Genomic DNA, 23298 nt, shown 5'->3' on the forward strand with positions numbered 1-23298 from the left:
TAATGTCTTCTCATACGAATGATGCTTCTTCATCAGGAAAATATATTTTCAAGGGTTTGTATTCTCTCTCATTGGATTTTCACCGAGGTGATCTGCCAATGCTTGTCCCTTGACTGCCTTTTGATTTACATCGACGATGTTGAACACACTCAGTAGTCTCTGCCATTTAGCCAACTTTCCAGTAGGTATGAGCTTCTGAAATATGCATTTCGGATGATCCATCTGGATATTAGGTATGTAGTGTAGGCACAGAAATAATGCCTCAACTTGTGGGCTATCCAGGTCAAAGCACAGCAAGTGTGTTCAAATAGAGAATATTGTGCTTCATAAGGTGTGAATTTCTTGCTCGGGTAGTATATGGATTGCTCCTTTCTTCCTTTCTCATCATGTTGTCCTAAAACACATCCAAAGGCTCCATCTAACACGGATAGATAAAGTACTAAAGTCATCCTGGTTCAGGCGGGAACAGAACTGGCAGTGCGGATAGGTATTCCTCGATCTTATCAAAAGCTTTCTGACAATCCTTGGTCCAACTTGTCTTGGCATCTTTCCTCAGCATCTTAAAGATGGGTTCACATATTACCGTGGATTGTACTATGAATCGGCTGATGAAGTTGAGCCGTCCCAGGAAGCTCATCACGTCCTTTTTGCTTTTAGGTGGTGGTAACTCCTAAATGGCTTTGGCTTTAGTTGGATCTAGCTCTATCCCTCGGCGGCTGATGATGAATCCCAATAACTTTCATGTGGGGACCCCGAATGCACACTTTGTGGGGTTCAACCTCAAATTGAACCTCCTGAGTCTGTCGAAGAATTTACTCAAGTCTTCTATGTGATCTGTAGGGCTCTTGGATTTGATGATGACGTGGTCCACATATACCTCTATTTCTTCGTGTATCATATCATGGAAGATGGTTGTCATGGCCCTCATGTAAGTAGCCCCAAAATTCTTTAGACCGAATGGCATGATCTTGTAACAGTATACACCCCAAGGTGTAATAAAAGCTATCTTCTTGTCATCTTCTTCATCCATCCAGATCTGGTGATAACATGCGAAGCAATCTACAATTGATTGGAGTTCATGCTTGGCACAGTTATCTATCAGGATATGTTGTGTTGCCTCATTACATGTCACAGTCACCGGTTCATCAGGAAAAGTAATAATAACACTGTAGAAGGGAAAAGTATAAAAATAGTAATGAATAATGATAAAGGACAAATGCATTTGAATAAAACTGAGAAAATTGTTCAAACAAAGGTTGGCTCGATGGATCGAGCATTTATTTGAAACAAAGAAATCTTTAAACAAAATTAGTGAAAAATTTAAATGCCTAGAACAGCCATAAATTTTTCCAAGCTACCCAGGGACTCGGCGGGCTCGAGATGGTGTGGCGGTTCAATTTCTGAGGACAGCTCCCTTTGCCACGGTCTGAATGGAGAGGCCTTCTTCCTCCTCCTCCTCAATTATGGAACTTCAGTCCATATCCTCATCTTCCAAGAACAAATCCTTTAGTCCAGCTAGTGCTTTTTCTTCTGCAGTCCCCCATATTGTGTCCGCCTGATGGAAAGCATGTTCCAAACGAGTTATCGGTTGATCAAGAGGGTAATACGGTCTACGCCATTGAGGCTACCATTCCCTGTACTCCTTCCATATATACTGGTAGCCAAGCCCAAAGGTGGTACCATGATTTTTCAGCCGTATCGGCTTGGTGATACCCTGGAGGTTCTTTCCCAACCCTTTGCCGGGTTTATATCCGGACCATGCTAATATACTTTCTATTTTGTTATTCCACCACTTATCCTTCTTGACAGTGTTAACCCGTTCAATGAGATGATAGGTTTCCTCTCTTAGCCTCCTTCTATGTGCAATGGCCGGGATAGTTTGACTAGTGTAGATGGAGTTACTCCCATCTCCATGAATGATTACCTCCTAACGGTTCCATTCAAACTTTATGACTTGATGTAGTGTGGAGGGCACGGTGCCAGTATCATGGATCCATGGGCGGCCCAACAAAAGATTATATGAGGCTGGTATGTCAAGCACTTGGAAATCAACGTCGAACCAAGTTGGCCCCATCTGAAAGCAAAGGTTGATTTCCCCGATGGTGACCCTATATGACCCATCAAAAGCCTTCACATTCATGCTTCTAGTTCATATTTCATGGAACCTTTAACCTACCATTTCCGAGTGTCCAACGGACAAATGTATAAACTCGAACCTCCATCAACCAGGACCTTGGAAATGAACTTGTCTTCAAATTATACCATAATGTGCAATGTTCGATTGTGATTCAGACCTTCAGGCGGCAACTCATCTTTGTAGAAGATAATTTTATGGCCCTCCAACACCTAATTGGCCATGTTGGTCATTTCTCCACCGGTAATAATATTAGGTACATAAGCCTCGCTTAGTACTTTCATCAAGGCATTCTTATGTGCTTCTGAATTCTGCAATAGTGACAGGATAGATATCTGAGCAGGGACTTTGTTAAGGTGATAAATAACAAAATACTCTTTCGCATGTACTTTTCTTCACAAGTCATCCTGTCCAGTCTGAATGACAGGCTGCCTAGCAGTGGCATCCTTACATGAACCTCCCAAGCGTTCAGGTGTGTATACTCTTCCCATTCTATTCATCCCTTGTGTGGCGTCAGATTCCTCTATATTAGTCTTCCCTTTTTGCCAAGCCTTTGCAACATAATCCCAGGGTCTCGCTTTTGAGTTGAATGGGGGTGTGGTTGACACCGTGTAAAAGGTGTGACCACTTCTACTTCAAATGGAGCGGTAGTGGCTACAAGCAGAGTTACCTCCACCTTGAATGGAGTTGATGCAGTTACCTCAACATCAATAGGGGCCTGAGTCTGAACCACGATAGGAGTAAGTGTGACTGCAACCTTAAAGTCATCGCCTTCTCGGATAAGCCTGATTAACCCCTCAGGGTCCCATTCCTCATTTGTTTCTATAACATGTACACTCTCACCTCTATGATAAGGGAGGGGATTGTTGCGGACATTAGGTGCAACTTCCTTTGCTTGTATGACCTTGTTGTCAATGAATGTCTGGACCTTATCCTTCAATGTTCGGCACTCAGCAATGGTGTGCCTTTTCATACCGGAGTTGTATGCACAAGTTTTGTTCGGATTGACCCATTGGGATGAATTTTCTAGTTCCACAGCGGGAATAGGAGTGACGTAACCTGCATCCTTTAACCTTTCATACAATTGGTTGATGGGCTCAGCGATGGCGGTGTACTGTCTAGGTATCCTGCGGTCGAAGTTGGGTCTTGGTCTTGGATAATTTTGGCGAGTTGGTGGTGACTGGAAGTGGGATGGTTGGTAATTATAGGTATGATAGGTAGCGACTGGTTGGGAATATCTTGGAGATGAAGGTTAATATGTAGATGGTGATGCTTGGTATGTAGGTGGAGGTGTTTTATAGATGGGTGGAGATGCTTGATATATAGGTGGAGGTGTCTGGTATGTGTGTTGGGGTGTTTGGTATGTCAATGGAGTTTTTGGGCCCTGGGCCACAATCACTGCCCCAACATCTCTTTTCTTCGATATGCCACATGATTCGGGTTCCTTATTCATGTCTTGAAGTGCCTCAAAATTTGTTACCATCCCGCTCTTGATTACTTCCTCGATCCTTTCCCCGAGCTTGATGATATTAGAGAATTTTTCATTTTCAATGACCATCAATCTCTCATAATGTTATGGATCCTGTGCTCTATTTATTCATCTGTTCTTCGTCTAAAGCGGGCCTGACCTTGGCGGCTTCCAACATCCAACGAGTAGCATATTCGCAGAAAGTCTCAGTAGGTTTCTTCTTGAGATTGAGAATGTAGAAGACATCAGGTGCATTTTCTGTGTTGAACCTGAACCGGTCCATGAAATCTGACGCCATGCTTACCTAATTTGACCATTTCTTGGGATTCTAGCTGATATACCAAGACAACGCGTCCCCAGTAAGACTCCTCATAAAGAGCTTCATTCAAATTTTTTCATCTTTTCCAACCCCAACAAGCTTATCACAGTAAGTCCTTAAGTGAACCTTGGGATCACCTGTACTATCAAACATTTCGAACTTGGGAGGCTTGTACCCCTCTGGAAGTTCCATATCGGGTTGTATGCACAAATCTTCGTAGTACAAACCTTCTATTCCTCTATCGCCTTTAACACCTTCAACTCAGCTTGCTAGCTTCTTGAGTTCTTCGGCCATGTTCTTAATGAGCAGGTCCTTTTCAGAGGATTCCGGTACACATGAGATTGGGTAGGTAGAATGTGGTATTATTTCAACATATATGGGATTGCTCTAATGGGTGATAGGGATTTGGGTACAGTGATGGTCATTGGTGGAGTTTTGTGGATCGGGAATGAGTGGAAGAGTATTTTGGGGAGTATGGTATGTGGTGGTTGGTGGGTGTGGAATTGGTTGATGATGTTCTTGTGGGGGAGTTAGTACTGGCAATGGATTGATATTTTGAGGTGGAGTTGTGTACTGAATTGGTATGGTAGGATTTTGTGGCTGTTGGTTTTGTGTGTTTTGAGGAGGTGTTGGGTTCTTTGAGTTCTATTGGTGGATATCAGGGACATTGAGGGTGAGTGACAAGTTTTCCAAATTGCGGACCTTCTCAAGTTCTCCTTGAAGTTCTAGTATCTTTTGTTCAAGTCTCAGAACAAAGTCATTTAGGGCCGAATTACTACGACCATCGGAAGTCTCTGTGTTCTCAATGTTTTCCTTTTAGTTTCCACTTAAGTCGTCCATCTTTGATTTCCCTATGCTTTTTGTGTTGCTTGGAGGAAAAGGAGGTGGTGGAGGGCCTCTATATCTGGTATGATATGCTGACGAGGCCAGTATGGATGAACCAACCTATGGGGATGGGAATAATAATAAATAAATAAAAAATAAACAAAACAAAAGGTGACAAGTTAGTGGGGATCCTGAAATGTTTGCAGTATTTAAACACATAGTGTGAGATATAAACTCATATCCTAATTTAGGAGCCTCGTTGTGCCCGAGGTAGGCCTAACGACAAATAAATTTGGAGAACTTCAAAGGCCAATAAATGCTTCATTTCAAAATATAAAAATAGTTGAATCCCAAAATGATACTAATATAATAATAAAATAAGTCACTACTGGCACTTGGCCTTATTACATTTAAGAATGCAAATTAATCTAGCCTATTTGGTCGCAGAAGGACCTTCCTCAGGTTGAATGTTCTCGTTTATCAAATCCTACAGTTCGCGTAGGTTTACCAATAAAAATGTCTTTGCCAACTATTCTCATTCATTTCCCTCAACGTTCTGGCAATCGATGACTCTCTTCCTCACTTTTCCTTCCAATCCCAACAGGCTGTATTCTAGATATTCCAGCTTTTTGCTAAATTTGGCGGCCTTCTCTTTCCATTCGTTGATTTGGGATTTTGGCGGAAGATTCCTCCACCAGTCAGGCAAGAGTGAGGGTGTTCTAACCATACCGAAGCTGGGGACCTCGTTCTTCATTTTCTGCAAAACAAAAGGGTTAAGACAAAACCCCCATCAGACACGACTATTTATACATTTATGATCAACATATCGGCATTTAGTTCTCCAAATTAATGCACAAAATGTGGTTGCATCTGTTGGGATTATAGAAAACCCGATGGACTTTGGATAAGGCTTATCTTAAAGGATCATTATGTGGACAACATAATTGATCCGACTGGGTTTGACCATAATGCATGAACAATTTAAACAGAGTAAGGTTTCTATGGGGTTTTAGACTGATACCATCAAGCGGACAACTTGAGGGGGAAGGCATGGAACCGTCGACTGCATCGTTGATCGACTGGTTTTATCGCAAATAAGTCTTTCCGAATTTAAGGGTAGTAAATAGGAAGAGTGCAACCACTCTTTAAAGCGTTGCTATAGGATTTGAGACGCACGAGTGGAATATGATGTGTAGCATGATTTATGCAGCAATTAATAGCATGTAGTCAAGTATTTTCACGTAGGAAAAATAAATACAGTATTTAAATAATTGAAAGATAGTTACAGGAAAAAGAAAACAAAGAGACAAGTTAGTTTAAGGGCAATAAAGAAATCATAATTGCTTGAAAAATAGACAATTAAATTTAAATAAGGGAGAAGTGTACGGGATAAGCATGCTTGGACTAATTTGTAAAAGGCAAGTTTGTTATCGTAAGAGTCTAAATGATATCCCCAGTAGAGTCACCATGCTGTCGCGCCCTCTTTTTCCTCGGCGGGGAGAAGTCCGGGTTTCGACATTCATGGCAGTAATAACTCAATTTCTTTTGGGAATTGGGTATTTTAAGAGTCCCCACCTAATGGATTATGGTGCGTTAGGGCACCTAGAGTGATTAAATCTTGAGTTGGTTTGCATTACCAGAGATTAGGGTAAGGGCTCGAGGTAACATCGAAGGAAAGGTGTTAGGCACCAAGCACTTGGAGTTAGTTTAAGTGCGTTATGCTGGGTTCATATCCGGACCATGCTAGTATGCTTTCCATTTTGTTACTCCACCACTTATCCTTCTCGACGGCGTTGACCCGTTCAATGTGGTGATAGATTTCCCCTCATAGCCTTCTTCTATGTCGAATGGCTGGGATGGTTTGACTAGTGTAGATGGATTTACTCCCATGTCCATGAATGATTACCTCCTGACGGTTCCATTTGAACTTTACGACTTGATGTAGTGTGGAGGGCACGACTCCAACAACATGGATCCATGGGCGGTCCAACAAAAGATTATATGAGGCTGGTATGTTAAGCACTTGCAATTCAACGTCGAACCAAGCACTTGGAATTTTTAGTAAGAGAGGTAGTTTAGAAAACTAAATGTTCGTGTGTCTTGTGTTTGTGAAATACTTAGAATATTTATAGTTAAAAGTAGGTAGTGAAATAAGGTAAAAATCATAGTAGTATAATAGTTTAAGAGCTCAGAATCAATCAATTAGAGAATCAAGGAAGTATTCCCTTAAGTTAAGGGAATCAAATCAAACGGGAAGATTCAATATCATATAAGGCAAGAAGAAAAATCAGTGAATGATTAAATAAGGAAGGAGTCAAGGTTTAGTAACCATAGAGTAGTCGATTAGGACTAAATTCATAAAGCCTTAATTAAGGACACAACTCAGTAGAAATAAATATCATAGCAAATATGGTAAGGAAACTAGTCAGCTTAAACTTACGGGGTAAAGCTTTCAGGGTTTTAAAAGAGAATCTTTAAATAACCATTAATTAAGGAAATCAGAATCAATCAAGAGGGAGTCACGATTATGCATCTTTAACATATAAATAGAGACGAATGAACAGGCGTAGCAAACAAACAAGGTTAGCCATAGTGACAGAAAGAAGCAAGAGATGAAAAAATAAAAGGATCATAGTCATACAGAAGTGACATAAGTATGCTAAAGATTCAGTAGAAAACCCATTTGAAGCATGGTAACCGATAGAAACTTTAATAAAATCAAGTAGTCATGCTGACACATAGAACCAAAGCAAGGAAGGTCTTAAAGTTAGGGCTTTATAACAGAGTCGAGTTAAAAAGTAGTAGGAACATAGGATCAGTCAAAAATAAGCAAGTAAAGAGGTTTAATCATAAAGAAATCAGTTAAAACCAGTGTAAAAAGAACTCCGAGAAAACCCTAATTTTTTAAAGGAAGTAAAATGTTAAAAATTGAGGATCTTTTTGAAGAAGCTTGAGAATAAGCAAATCATAGAAGGAAATAGGCTTAAAGTGTTCAAAATAACACAGATCTTAAGAGATTCAGACGAGAGTTAGGGTTTCAAAGGAAACCCAAATAGAAATCGAAAGAACCTGTTGTAAACATCACAAATTGTAACACATATGGTGTGATTTTGTCCAAAATCACACCAGAGAAGCCGTGAACATTGAAGCAGAAACTCTAGGTCCAAATCGGCATGGACCAGGACCCTTGAAGGTCTTAGAGATGATGAGCAAGGCGGTGAGAGACCCATTGAAGGCTTGGGGTTGAAATGTAGGTCGTCGGAGATGACCAGAGAAGGAGGTGATTGACGGAGTGTAGGGTTAGGTTTGAGAGAGGAGAGAAGATGAGAGCATCTGAAGGCGGCGGGGATTTGGAAATGAGTAGGGTTATGGGGTCGTTTGTAAATTAAAAAGGAAAAGAGGAATAACGGTCGTTGATCTTTTAAATCAACGGCCAGGATTTAAGATGGCTTGGGTCTAGTAAGGATAATTGTGGCCTGGTTCAGGTGATTAAATAGGAAATTGAGTTGGGGATTGGTTCGATTTGGGCCATAATTGAAAGTCAAATCTGGCTATTATTTAAATAGCCAGTTATTTCCTATTTTAATTTATAATAAATAATAGGTAATTTTTGAAAAATAATTTAAGGTGACAAAATGATAAAAAAATATATAATGATCATTTTAAAAATATAGGAACCAATTTTATGCATATAAAATATAATTATACCTTAAAATGGGCTAACATTGCAATTATATTCAATTTAGCTTAAAAATTATTGGGGATTTTATGGATAAAAAAGGAGAAAATAAATCAGTTTAAACCCTTAAATTTATGGAAAAAATAATAAAAACCTTGTGCATGCTTATATATGCATATATATATACTATTTTTAAAGTCATTTATGCATATTTAAAATATAAAGGGAAAAATTGAGTATCAACAAGTACATCTGAGTTTCACTCATTCTCTGAACTGCCTAGTGCAGAGAGGATGTTGATTAATTTAGACAAGTTTCAAACTCCTAACCTTGGGGTTAGAATATCAAAGAGAAGAGCCCCAGACTGATGGCTTCACAGGATTGGAATTTGAACATACCTGCGAGTTTCCTTTATGTCTCATTTTGTATACTATTAAGGTACTTTCCAGTGGTATTAGCATGGTCACATGCTCATTCTGAAGGTGTTTTGATATTGTACAAGACTAATGTGATAAGCAGGTATTGGATAGTGCACTTTATTCTACTTATGATATGTTCAAATATTAAGGAAAAGGTTGAATCTGTTATGTGGAATTTCTGGAGATTGTTGAATCATTTTTCAGTGGTATTAGCATGTCTTTTTGCTCAATCTGAGGATGGTTTAGAAATGTTTAGAATGATTTCTATTATTAAAGATTCGGGAAGAAAAGGATCTGAGCTTACAAGACCATAAAATCATCCAGCACCACAGGCCTGGCGGCACCAGGCTAAAGCATGATGATACCCTGGCATTACTCTGGCGTCGCCAGCTTAAAGCCAGCCCCTGCCTGGCGTTATCTTGGGGTCACCAGCTTAAATCCAGCCCTGGCCTAGATTTTGCCTTGCAAAGCCAGCCTAAAGCCTGCCCCAACATGGTTTTCGCCTTGCAAGGCCTGCTTAAATCCAGCCCTAGCCTATCTTTTGCCTTGCAAAGCCTTCCTAAAGTCAGCCCCAGCCTAGATTTTGTCTTGCAAAGCATGCCTAAAGCCAGTTTCAAGACAGGTGTAGCCAAGCTCCTTTACATCATAATATTGATGAGCAAGCATATGATTTATACTTGGATAGACTCAGTACACTGCCTATGGAGATCATATTGTAACAGCACTAATGATTGTAAGACTATGTTGGCTTCAATTCTGTGGTGGAGATGTTTGGAATTCATTTTAGCCTATGGACTGTATATCCTGGCGCCTGGTGAGATCTTGATAGGTGTTTGGTATTTGCCACTAGAAATTGGCTTCACATACACTGACAGGAGAAGGAAAAATTCAGCGGAGAATGTTGTAATAACTAGTTCGTTAGACTTTAATTTTTCTATCTTTTTAGTAACTAGTAACTTCATGCAACTTCCATTTTGGTTTGGACATCTTGTAAGCTTTGGACCCATTTTGGGATTTTATTTATATACTAGCCACTAGGCAGCCTGCCTAGTGGTATATTTGCTTAAAAAAACAATGGCTTACTTGGCATCATCTGTTTAGGCCTAATAATTATTTTATTACTAACTATTATTGATAAACAATCTATATATATATAAAGGAGGGACTTGACAAGATGATGTGGCATCTCTCATAGTGTAGGAATCCTATTTATCTTTTTTCTTATTTTTTTGACATTTTTCTTTTATTTTAACCATTTATCTTATTATAAAAATTCACACCATCCCGTTATGTGCTAAGAGAAAACCAAAAATCATGTCTTTTAACCTTCTTAATTCACTTCTCTCTCTCTTTCCCTCTTTAAGAGTCATTTAACTTAATTAACCTCCCCCTTCCTTTTCTCCTCTCACATGCCCATTACCACATGTTACTTCCCTTCCATCCATACAGCCTACCTTTCTATTATTTATACCACCACCGTTTTAATATGGAGAATATAACATCCTTTTGTAATCATTTTTCCGTTTTTCGTTCTATATCTTTTTTCAATTTTCCGTTTTGCGTAGAGAATTGTTACTTTGAATAAAATTTTATTTATCAGTTTCGTAACTTTTTGCAGTTTTATTACCTAAAATATTCTCACCTTGGTTTCATTCTATTTACCATGTTCTTTATCTTCTTATAGTTTTTTGTCTACAACATTTTTCCTTTGGATGTAATTCTATTGATCCTTTTTTCTTCTTCTTCTTCTAATTCCATTAATATGTTCTTTATATTACTTTGATTTTGTCGATGTAGTTTCATTTATCCTTTTTTTTTCCTGAAAATTCATTTATGTATTGTTTTTGGCTGATAATTATCATTTTGAATTGATGTTGCTCTTCTTTTTGGTTTCAATCTGTTTTGGGACCTGCGAATGAAACTTTAGATCAGCAGCATTCGGACATTGTAGTGGAATTTAATTTTGAGAAGAAAGCAGTAGGAATGGATCTTATCCAAGGAGGCAATTGGCAAGATGATGTGGCATCCTCGTAGTGTAGGAATTCTATTTATCTTTTTTCTCATCTTTGGCATTTTCTTTTTTATTTTAACCATTTATCTTATTTTAAAAATTCACATCCATAACTCACATCTTTTAAATGAGGGTTGTGACTTTTCAAGTCCATAACCCCCAATTGTTTAATATGTTATAACTAGCATCTTGGATTATAACTTTTCTAATTCATAACCCCATTTGTTTAATGCATTATAATTGCATCTTCCTCCATTGTTTTCCTCCTACTACTCTTATATTGAGTAACTTTATGCGGTGGATTTGATTTGCAGCAAGTCGTCTTAGTTTTTAAAATGTTCACTATTATGACCGCTGAAGAGTTTGTAATAGGATGCACCTGTTGCTTTAATGGCGTCGACGAAACCTTTTCAGAAGTCAAAAGTAACATGACTTGCAGATAAGTAACATGGTCTTGCTGATGTTCATTATCAATGGTGGTTTTATTCATCTAATGAAACAAGTTATTTATATATTTGCTTTTATTGACAGATTTTTTGAATAACTATATCTATTTAAATTTTAACTCACCTGCTTCATTTTTGGAGTCGTAAATGGGATGGTTTTGTGGATGATCCTATAAGCTTAGGTGATATTCATTGTTTTTTTTTCCAGTAGGTGATAGATTTTGCTGTGATGATCGAAAAAGAATGCGTAAGAGGAGGTGGCGGATTATAGAGTAAGGGAAGAAGACAGAGAATTGCATAGAAAGATAAAAAGAGGAAAATTAAAAAGAAAAATAAAAGCGCAGCAAATAAAAAAGAATCTAAATATACTAAATAAATAATAAAACATAGCAAAGGGAAGGAAGTGGAAATACAAATGTAAATGCTCCTATCCTGCATTTAAGTTACATTCCTTAATTTTTTTTAATAACTTTTCTCTCTTCCTTTTTTCTTTTGACATTTAAAATATACGAAAAAGCTATAAAAATATATAATTTTTATTTTCAAAGGGAATATACGTATTTATGTATATAAAAAATATTATATTCATAAGATAAAGGTGAATGCTAAAACTTCATAAAAAAAATACTAGAGGAAACAATAGTTTTTCTTCGACCATTGTTAACTTTCATTGAATGGATTATGTTATGTTAGGTCTCCCTTAAGGTTTGTATTATATTGCACTCTCTCTTTATATATATATATATATACTTATACTTTTTTCAAGTTCACTCATTTGTATGACTAATTATGTCAAGATCCTCTTCTATATTCCCCATCATATAAAGATGAAATGTTTCATCTAATTATTTTTTTTTACCAAACTATTACAAAAAGTTTGCTCTCTTTTTCATTCTATTTGATGGAGCCAAAACACCTCCTATAGTATGTGGATTATGCTTTATTTTTTTCCTTTTAAAGTTCATCAACTCCAATAAACCTTTGTTTGTTTACTCTAATGATTATTACTATTCACCTAAAATAGTTGTTTTGCAGTTTTAAACTATAGTGGTAATCAATAACCAAAGAAAAATTAACAGTAAATTATTAACGTTACATTGCTTAAAACGTGACTTAAAACTAATTATTATAGTATAAATAAATTTTACTTACTGACATATCTAAAGCTATTGGCGTTGTATCATGTAGTAGTACTACATCTATAACCTACAAGTTCAAAAGTAATAAAGGTCCACAATACTTTTGTTTGGAAAATTAACTACAGTTTGGGTTTGACATGGATATAAATAAAAAAAAAACTTAGAGGTCAAATATAAAAAGAGAGAGATCACTCAAATTTTAGGTGATACCGTTGTCGATAGAAAATATGGAGGAGATAAAAGATACAATAATTAATGTCAAGGGAGCATCTACTATTTGGATGTCAAAAATCAGTACTTAGATTAAAAATTTAAGGATAATAGTGTCATTGATCTTGAGTAATCCATATGCATTAATAAGTTTGTTTCTCAACCACATAATTTAATAAGATCAGTATGAACTACATTTTTAAACTATAATTATGGTCAAATCATTATATATGTACTTTAATCAATATGTAGAACTATCTAACGTTTGTCTGAGTATACAAAAATTTTATTTGTTTCATCTCGATTGGAATTACAAAAAATTAACCTGTGAATTATTTATGTTTTTACTACTTTTAATAATGAACTTGAAATTTAATCAATTTGGATTTGAAATCTAACAATAACCTTTAACATATTTTTAATATTCAGATATTATAAAAAATTTATTATTTATATTTAATAAAGTTTTTATGATCGCACGAAGCGCGGAGAAATGCACTAGTGATTGAATAAAACCCGGACTCATAACGGATAAATATGATCAAATATTAACTAAGAAGAAATACACTGAGATGGAATTAAAGCATAATACATAGGAACAAAAGAGCTAAGAAAAAATGTATAGCCAAATGAATATTTCATTCAATCTTAGCCCTCAGCTTACATAAAGCACCAAACACTAATTCATTAACATATGATGAATCAAATTTAAAAAATTAAATTTTAACATAACATGAGGCATTCATAAAAGACAAAATAAATTCATTTACATAAATAACAAACAGTGATAAGAAAGCAAGAATTAGAGAGGGACCTTTAATGTAATAACCTTCTTCGCTGTGTTGAGAAATAATCTGCAAATATTGGGTTACAGAGAATGAATGGTAACCGAGTTTGAAAGCAAACAGGATAAGAAACACAGAGACTTGACCGGCAACCTCTAGCTCGGAACCGTGAACGAAATTTCAAACTCCGTCTTCAAACTAAATAACTTAAACTAAACAGTTTTCTAAATGAATCTTTACTATAAAAGAACAATCCTTTTTTCTTAGTTGTGATCATTTTTCTTCCATTCCTCTGCCTCTCTCGTTGTTTTCTAAATAGGAGTCAAGTTCATCCTTTCCCCCTCTTTGTGTGAATTGAGTTCATGAGGATCTTTTGGTGTCAGATCGTGTGTATGTGTGTATGATCATGGAATTGGATTGAGCGAATAGTTGGGATGTGAGGAGTGGGCCCTGGGTAGTTGGAAAAAATGGGGATTATTTGTTTAGAAATGAAGATGTGAGGAGTGGGACGTGGGTGTCTGATCTTTTGTATTATTTGTTTTGTTTCTTTTCGTTTGTTGCTTTCTTTTGTTTTCAATAACTTTTACTTCTGTTCTTTTTTTTTCTTTTTTTTTTAAATGAAGAAAAGAGAAAGTTAAGTGCATAGTTAAAAATATTAGTCAGTTATTTTTATACTTAAATATTATATACATAAGAAAACAAAATATTTACATTGTAGTTTAAATTATACTAAGAAAAATACTAAAACTAACTTAATTATACTATTTCTAATTAAAAGAAACCATATATTGTTGTAAATTTTCATTTTTATATTTACAAATAGAAATAAAATATGTTCTATAAGTATATATATATATATATATATATATATATATATACTAATATTAGTTTCTTAAGTTAGTTTTAGTATAATAGTATAGAATTTAGGTGTGGTAAAAAATTAGTTGTTCACACCATGCCCCTCTTTGCTTGGAAATATGAAGAGTTTTCAGGCAAAGAAAATGAACAAGGTGACTGATTTTTGACCTCACTATTGTTTGAAAAGGAGAAGAAGATAAAGAAAAAGATGGGATGGAGCCTTGGTTTTAGGCATGCTACATTTCTCAGGTTATAAGGGAATCCGGTCACGGGTAGTTCAAGTGAAAAATGACAGATAGAGCATGCTTAGATAGATAGTCGAGCGAAGTTCTGTCGCGGTTCCTATTATTACATCAAAATAAAAAAAAAATTACATACTCTTGAAATCTAAGAATTACAAAATTCCTATCTAAAGGCCATCTAGAGTCTTGTCTTGATTCAGAAGTTGCTTCCCCTATTGAATTTATACTGAAACTTGATGCTCTCGATGTAGCACATAATAAAGATATTCTCACAGGCTTGTTTCTTGATCAGATGATGAGAAGACGGATTTTGAGCCCTAGTCAATGCTTATTGCGGCTGGTATAGTTATCAAAGTTCCACTCTCTCTAGAAAGAGCTAGAATCTTTATTCTTGCACATCCAATCTATTCTTTGCGGGAAAACCTTCAAGCCATCACAAACAATTAAAAAGAACAAAAATTTTCTACCCCAGTTTGCAGTAGAAATCTTTTGTGAGTTATTGAAAACACAATAACTATCTTTGCTATTGCAGAATAAAGATTTGAAAAAAGATTTATTTTAATTAATAAAAACAGGGGATGTAGTACCCTGTGTTGACAATAAGATGAGGCTCGCGACACTCTAGGATGCTATTAAGGAATGTTGTACCCTATGTTGGCAATAAAATGCAACCAGGGGATCTTGTACCATGCGTTGGCAATAAGATGGGTCTCGTGGCACTCTGAGATGCTACTAGGGAATGTCTTACCCTATGTTGGCAATAAAATGAGGCTCATGGACCTCTAAGATGCTACTAGGGAATGTCGTACCCTATGTTTGCAATAAACTGAGGCTCATGGCACTCCGAGATGCTACTAAGGAATCTCGTACCCTATATTGGCAGAAAGTAATGCAGTTAAGTTATGTGATACCCTGTGTTGATGATAAGACGAGGTTGTTGGCGCTCTGAGATGCTACTAAGGAATGTCGTACCCTATGTTGGCAATAAAATGAGGCCCTCGATGCTCTGAGATGCTACTAGTGAATGTTGTACCCTATGATGGAAATAAAATGAGTCTCGTGGAGATCTAAGATGCTACCAGGGCATGTCGTACCCTATGTTGGAAAATAAATGAGGCTCGTGGCGCTCTGAGATTCTACTAGGGAATGTTGTACCCTATGTTGGCAATAAAATGAGACTCGTGGCACTCTGGAATTCTACTGGGGAATGTCGTACCCTATGTTGGCATTATATAATGCAGTCAGGGGATGTGTACCCTGTGTTGCTGAAAAGATAAGGCTTGTGACGCTATGAGATGCTACTAAGCAAGGTCGTACTCTATGTTGGCAATAAAATGAGGCTCGTGGTACGCTGAGATGCTACTAGGGAATATCGTACCCTATATTGGCAATAAAATGAGTTTCATGGAGCTCTAAGTTGCTACAAGGGAATGTCGTACCCTATGTTGGAAAAACAAATGAGGCTCGTGGCGCTCTGGGATGCTACTAGGGAATGCCGTACCCTATGTTGGCAATAAAATGAGGCTTGTGGCACTCTAAGATGCTACTAGGGAATGTCGTACCCTATGTTGGCAGAAAGTAATTCAATCAGGGGATGTAGTGCCCTGTATTAAAGATAGGGTATTGATTCCATATAATGAAGCTAAAAGTAACATGTTTACATGTATATTGGAAAAAAAATAAAGGATTTGAGAACTTTACTTGGTGGTGTTGTCTTTTCACAAACCGTTTCTTACAATTGTTTTGTTCGTGTTCTAAACAACGAAAAAACTGTTAGTTTTAAAATGGAGGTCGGTTTGTGGCCTTGATTATTTCAATTTCTTGATCTCAGCTCATTTTCTTTAACGATTTCAACTGCAACTGATTATTTCCTGAATACCAACTGCATTTCTAACTCTGGAGAACCATTAGATTTTCCAAACTTTGACATGACAGTACTTAACCTTTTTCAACTTTATGTTGCCTTTATGAGTATTTCAATTTTGACTTCTTTAAAAAAAATTCATTTCAAAGCATCGGGCAATCATGGCCAGTCGGGGTCGACTTGATGCCCTTGTCGAGGTTGGGCGCCATTTGAATATATCAGCTCGCTTCAAACGAGAACCCTATAAATTGGTCTTGTCGTCTTTTCTTTGCCTTATTTTTGGAACAAACTTAGACCGAAAGTGATTCAAAGAAAAAAAAACAATGGAATAGAGAACGAGTTTAAAACAAGAGGTATCCCTTTCGGGAACAAAAATATGGACTTATCTGGGTGTAACGACCTGACTGGTCGGTTTCCCTTCTTTAACTGATATATGACTTGGAGGATGGTTGGTTCGGAATTTGGAAGAGTTTGGATCGAAATCGGAACATTTGGTTCCTTAAGTTTGGCTTAAAAGGCCAAGTTTGACTTCGGTCAACATTTTGAGTAAACGACCTCGGAATCGGGATTTGACGGTTCCAATAGGTCAATATGATGATTTCAGACTTGGCGTATGCCCGGATCAGGTTTTGAATGAACCAGGAGCATTTTGGTGCCTAATATGAAAAGTTGATTCCTTAAGGATTTTTAGAAGTTCTTTAAATTTGGTTTGGAGAGGGTTTTTGTGATATCGAGGTCCGAATGGAATTCTGAGCTCGGGAATAGTTTTGTAATATCATTTAAGACTTACACGCAAATTTGGTGTAAATCCGAGTAGTATAAGTGTGTTTCGTCACATTGGAAAAATTTTTGGTTTCAATCGGCGTTTCGAGGGTTCGAGCGAGTCCATTTGATCTTTTTAAAACTGTCGGTACATTCGAGCGGGGCCCCGAGCGCCAATCTGACGAGGCTCGAGCTAAGTTAAATTTGAAAGGTTTGACCAAGTTTTGACTTTTAGTATTCGACTTATGATTTGAATTTTAATGATTTTGTTAGCTCCGTTAGGTGATTTTAGACTTGGGAGAGCATCTGGAATGTGATTTGGAGGTTCGGGTTGATTTAGGCTTGAATTGTGAAATTAGAAATTTTGAGTTTCTGGTCGGCAGTGGAAACCTTGATATTGGGGTCCGAATGGAAATCCGAAAATTAGAGTAGGTCTGTTGTGTCATTTGGGTGGTGTGTGCAAAATTTGAGTTCATTCGGAGGTGATTTGATTGGTTTCGGCGTCGTTTGTGGAAATTTTAAAGTTTATAAGTTCTTAGATTTGAATCCTAGGTTAATTTGTTGTTGTTTTGAGTGATTCGAAGGCTCGAATAAGTTTTAATAATGTTATGGGATGTGTTGGCATGTATGGTTGAGGGCCCGAGGCCTCAAGCGTGTTTCGGATGCACAATGGGTCATTTTTGGACTTGAAAGATTGGCCGATTTTGCTGGTATTTTGTTGCAGAAGGTTTGTTCTTCGCGTTCACGGTCAGGGTCTCGCGTTTGTGAAGAGTGTTCTCTGAGGTGGTGAATTCTATTCTACGCGTTCATGAAGGAGAGGACGCGAATTCGGAGGGTAAGGCAGTGTGAGCATCACGAACACGTGAATAGTGTCGCGTTCGCGAAGAGGAGTAAGGAAGTTGGGGACCCTAGGAGTTTTCTCATCGCATTCGCATAGGAGGGGTTCCGTTCGAGAAGGCTTTGGCATCTGAATCTTTGTGTTCGCAAGAAGGAGCCCGCGTTCTCGAAAGAGGAAAAGGTGAGCAGTGGAGGTTTGTTCTACGCGAACGCGAGAAGGTGGTAGTGTTCACGATAAAGGTCGCTTCTGGGCAGAAACTTGAAGTTCAAATCTAGGGTTTTGATCCATAATCTCAAAAATTCATTAGAGAGCTTGGGAGAAGGTGATTTTGTAAGGGATTTTCAAAGGATTGATTGAGGTAAGTGTTCTTCACTCAAATTTGGTTAGATCCCATGATTATGTCTTGATTTTTATCATTTAATTTGGGAAATTGGGGTGAAAATGGAAGAAAATTTGGAGAGTTGAATTTGGGATTTTAGGGGAATTTGAGGTCCGATGTTAATGTTCTTTGTATGTATAGATTCATGGGAGGATGAGGATTCTTGTGATGTGATTTTTATCGAATTCCAAGATGTGGGCCGGGGGGTCGGGTTTGAGCAAATTTCGGGATTTTGAGTTAATTTGAATATTTTCGCTTGGGATTTGTTCCTTTAGTGTATATTGATGATAATATACTGATTTTGGTTAGATTTGGAGCGGTTGGAGGCCGAGTCGAGAGGCAGAGGCATCGCGGGCTAGAGTTTGGACCGGTTTGAGTTAAGTAATGATTGTAAATGTTGTCTTGAGGGTATGAAACCCTAGATTTCACATTGTTGTGCTACTTTGAGGCAACACACATGTTAGATGATGAGCGTGGGGTCGTGCACCATTTGGGATTGTGACTTGGTCCATCCCGTACGACTATTAAGTCGCGTATTTGATTGAAAACTATTTGATACTATTAGGTTTGGAAAGTATTATTATGTTTTGGGTTGAATGCCCTATTTGGGCCTCGTGCCAATTATTTGGACCCTTAGGGGATTTATACTACTATTCCTTACTGTTTTGACTTAATATCTATACTCAACCATGCTGTATGTTACTGATTTCATAAGTTAGTTGTATTTAATCCATTTTGATACATTAAATGATATTTTTGAGCTGAGCATCCTACTCTACTGTTGCCCGAGTGGCTTGAGAGGTTTCTGACCGAGTGAGGCCAAGGTCCTGTGTTGTGAGGATATCATGGGATCGGGCTGCGCGTGTAACATGTTGTACTGATTTGTGATATATGAGAGGCCGAGGGCCTAATTTATTATACTATGAGGTGGCATGTTATGTGAGGCCGAAGACCTGATTGATTATGCCACGAGATGGCTTCTTATAGTACTTGGGCTGTAGGAGCCCCTCAGGAGTTTGAACACCCCTAGTGAGCGCGGGTACCCGGTGTGAGTGATATGATGTTTCTCGAGGGGCTTTTATTGATTTATATTGTGCCCAAGAGGCTGATTATGAGTCATTATGAGGTAGCCCGAGGGGCTGGTTCTGTTGATATTTTGCTCGAGGGGCAATTTGTGATTCATTGTGCCCGAGGGACTGTATACGAGTAAGTTTTTTCCCGAGAGACCGACTATGTTTTCATCATTTCTACTCAATGTTTCATCATTTGTTTGAAAACTTCTGAAAGATGTTTGAAACGGATTTTCCACATCTTCAAATGATTTCTACCGTAAACTGGATTTTTAATGAAATGATTTGATTTATATACTGCTATGGAAACACACTATACTTACTGTGGTGTTATGACGTGAATTATGTGTTTTCTGACCGCACAGTCTTTATTTACTCTTATTACATACTGCGTTAGTGTAATCACATTACTCCCTACACCTTGTATGCAGATTCAGGTATTTCTAAACCCAGTAATGGGTGTTGATTACTCAGTGGTAGGTTCATCGGAGTTAGCAAGGTGGCTCCCAGCGTTCGCAGCCCTGCTCTTCTCCCTCTTATCTTCCTTGGACTGTTTTAGTATATTTTCAAACTTTTTGTTGTATTCAGACCTTAGTAGATGCTCGTGACTTGTGACACCCTGATATCGGGCTTGTGTATTTATTCTGCACTAGATATTTAGACATATATTATGAGTTCTCTTATTAATTAATTGCTTAAAAATGACTTTTATAGAAAAATGGTTTGATTTGGGAATTTTTTTGGCTGCCCTAGTTTCACGATAGGCACCATGACGACCGGGTCAGTTTAGGGTCGTGACACTAGCCCATTTTCACAAAAGCGGACACCTGCCCACAGAAGCGAGACCGTAGATGCGGAAATTGTAGAAAGTAGTGACATTCATTTATTACGAGAGTTGTTTCATTTTTGACACATTTTAACCTAGCCTTGTGAGGTAAGTTATTTCTACTTCACGTGAGTTTAATACATAGTTTATGGGTACAATATGAAAATTATGGGTTTAGAGTAAAACCTAGGATTTTGATAAAAACAAGATTTGACAACGAAATTCATTATGGAATGAAGTAAAAATAAAATATTCTTGATCCTTAGGTTATGGCTAACAACTTCCTTAAAAAAATTTCGGAATCCGAACACGTGGGCCCGGGAGTGAATTTTAGAAATCTAGCAATATGGGTAGGGTAATCACTCTAATAGTGGGAATATGAACTTTTGAACCTATATTGTTTAGTCTTTACGATATTTGAATAGTTTCGGATTGTTCGGCTCCGGTTTGAGTGTTTGAGCGCATTCTTGAGTTGGAAGTAGGCTCGAAATGAAGTAAGTGTGACGATCAGTTCAGTCGTCTTATGAGTTACCGCTCGGTTTCCCCCATTTATGCTTTTTATAGCTTTGGTTATTGGTTCTGTATGTGATCGGGTTGGTTGGCTCGGGTTCGGAAAGGTTTTGAAAAAATTCGAGGCATTTAGTCTTTTTTGAGGAAACTTAAGTTGGAAAAGTCAACCGGATGTTGACTCATGTGTTAGAGGGTTCGGATGTGAGTTTCGATTGTTCGGATAGCTTCAGAAGGTGTTTTGAGACTTAGGAGCATGATCGGAATGTGTTTTGGAGGTCCGGAGTATATTTAGGCTTGAATTGGCGAAATTGGATTGTTGGCGTATTCCGGTTGATAGATGAGATTTTGATATAGAGGTCGGAATGGAATTCCAAGAGGTCCAGTAGTTCTGTTGTGTCATTTGGGATGTGTGTACAAAATTTCAGGTCATTCAGTCGTGGTTTGGTTGGGTTTTTTATCAAAAGCGGAATTCGGGCGATTTTAGAAACTTAGGCTTGAATCCAAGGTGTTTTGGTTGATTCAATGTTGTTTGACGTGTTTTGAAGATTGATATAAGTTTGAATAAGGTTTTGGGATATGTTTGTGCTTTTTTTTGATGTCCCAGGGGCCTCGGGGTGATTCCAGATGGTTGGCGGAGAGTTTTGAATTTTTGGAGAAGCTGCAGATTTTCTGCTTCTGGTGTTTCCGCATCTGCGGATTGGGGACCGCAGGTGCGATGCCGCAGATGTGTGAATGGGGACATAGAAGCAGAAAATGTCTGGTAAGGCAGGAACTACAAATGCGGTTGTGGGACCGCACCTGCGAAGGCGCAGATGCGGCTGGTGCATCATAGATGCGGAAAGCTGGAGGATAAGTAAAAGTCGTAGAAGCAGCTTTCGGACCGCAAATGCGGTACCGTAGAAGCAAAAGTTGGCCGCAGATGCGAAAATGCCTAGGCTAGAAGGTATAAATTGTTTCCTTCATGAATTTTGAGCTATTTCACCATTTTTAAGTCGGGTATGGAGCTTTTTGGACGATTTTGAAGAAGGATTTCAAGGGAACTTCATTGAGGTAAGGATTTTGGACCTAAAACTCGTCCCTATGGTATTATTTTGCGGATTAGAGCTATAATTAATGCAAAATAAGGGCTAAAATTGGGAAAACTAGGGCTTAGTATTGGAGACCTAGACTTGAGGATTTGAGGGACCATTTGTGGTTGGATTTTGGTACTTTTGATATGTATGAACTCGTGGGAAGATAAGGAATTCATTGATGTAAATTTTATCGAATTCCGTGATATGGGCCCGGGGGTCGGGTTTTTGTAATTTCGGGATTTATGTTGTAAATTGATTATTTTCGCTTGGGCTTCATTCCCATAGCATATTTTCAAGTCGTGATTATGATTTTGGATAGATTCGACGCGAGTGGAGGGCGATTCGAGGGACAAAGGCATCGTAGGTTAGAGATTTGACTTGATTGAGTTGAGTAATGATTGTAAATGATATTCTGAGGGTATGAAACCCCAGATTTGCACATCGTTGTGCTATATTGAGGTGACACACACGGTAGATGACGAGCGTATGGTCGTGCGCTATTGAGGATTTTGACTTAGCCCATCCTGAATGACTATTTTACAGCGTATTTGACTAAAATCTATTTGCTATCATCTTGTTTCGGGCTGAATGCCATATTTAGGCTTCGTGCCAACTATTTGAACCCTTTGGGGATTTTTATTGATATTTACCTCACTATTTTGACTTTATACTTGAACTAGGTCATGCTATATTCCACTATTTTCATAACTCAGCCATGTTTACTCCGTTTTAACACTTAAATGATCTTTTAAATGATATTTTGAGATAAGAATCAAGTTTTGCTATTGACCGAGTGGCTTGTGAGGATTTTCACTGAGTAAGGCTGAGGGACTATTTGTGAGGAAACACTGATTATGATTATGAGGCCGAGGGTCCTTGTACTGTCGTTCCTATAATGAATTAGCACAGGATCCTCGTACTGGCGTTCCTTTACTTCAGTTACTAAAGATGATGTTGTCGTATCCTGAAGAGTAATTCCAATGTCACCTGAGTCCAGTAACTGAACTCCAAGACTAGCTAGCTGATGAACATCATGGGCTATTCCCCTCTTTTCTGGCTGCAAATACGACAGGCTACCCATATATCTACGGCTGAGAGCATCAACAACTACGTTTTGCCTTCCCCGGATGGTATAAAATATTAACGTCATAGTCTTTAAGTAGCTCCAACCATCTCCTTTGACGAAGATTCAATTCCCTTTGCGTGAAGATGTACTGGAGGCTCTTAGGATCCGTATAGATATCAACATGAATGCCATACAAGTAGTGCCTCCACATCTTTAGTGCATGAATCACCACAGCTAACTCTAAATCGTGGGTCAGGTAGTTCTTCTCGTGCTTTCTTAGTTGTCTAGAAGCATAAGCCACAACCTTACCATGCTGCATCAGCACACAACCCAATCCAACGCTTGAAGCATCGCAATAGATAACATAACCATCGG

This window comes from Nicotiana tabacum, chromosome 1 (assembly GCF_000715075.1).
Source record: "Nicotiana tabacum cultivar K326 chromosome 1, ASM71507v2, whole genome shotgun sequence".
Classification (NCBI taxonomy): Eukaryota; Viridiplantae; Streptophyta; class Magnoliopsida; order Solanales; family Solanaceae; genus Nicotiana; species Nicotiana tabacum.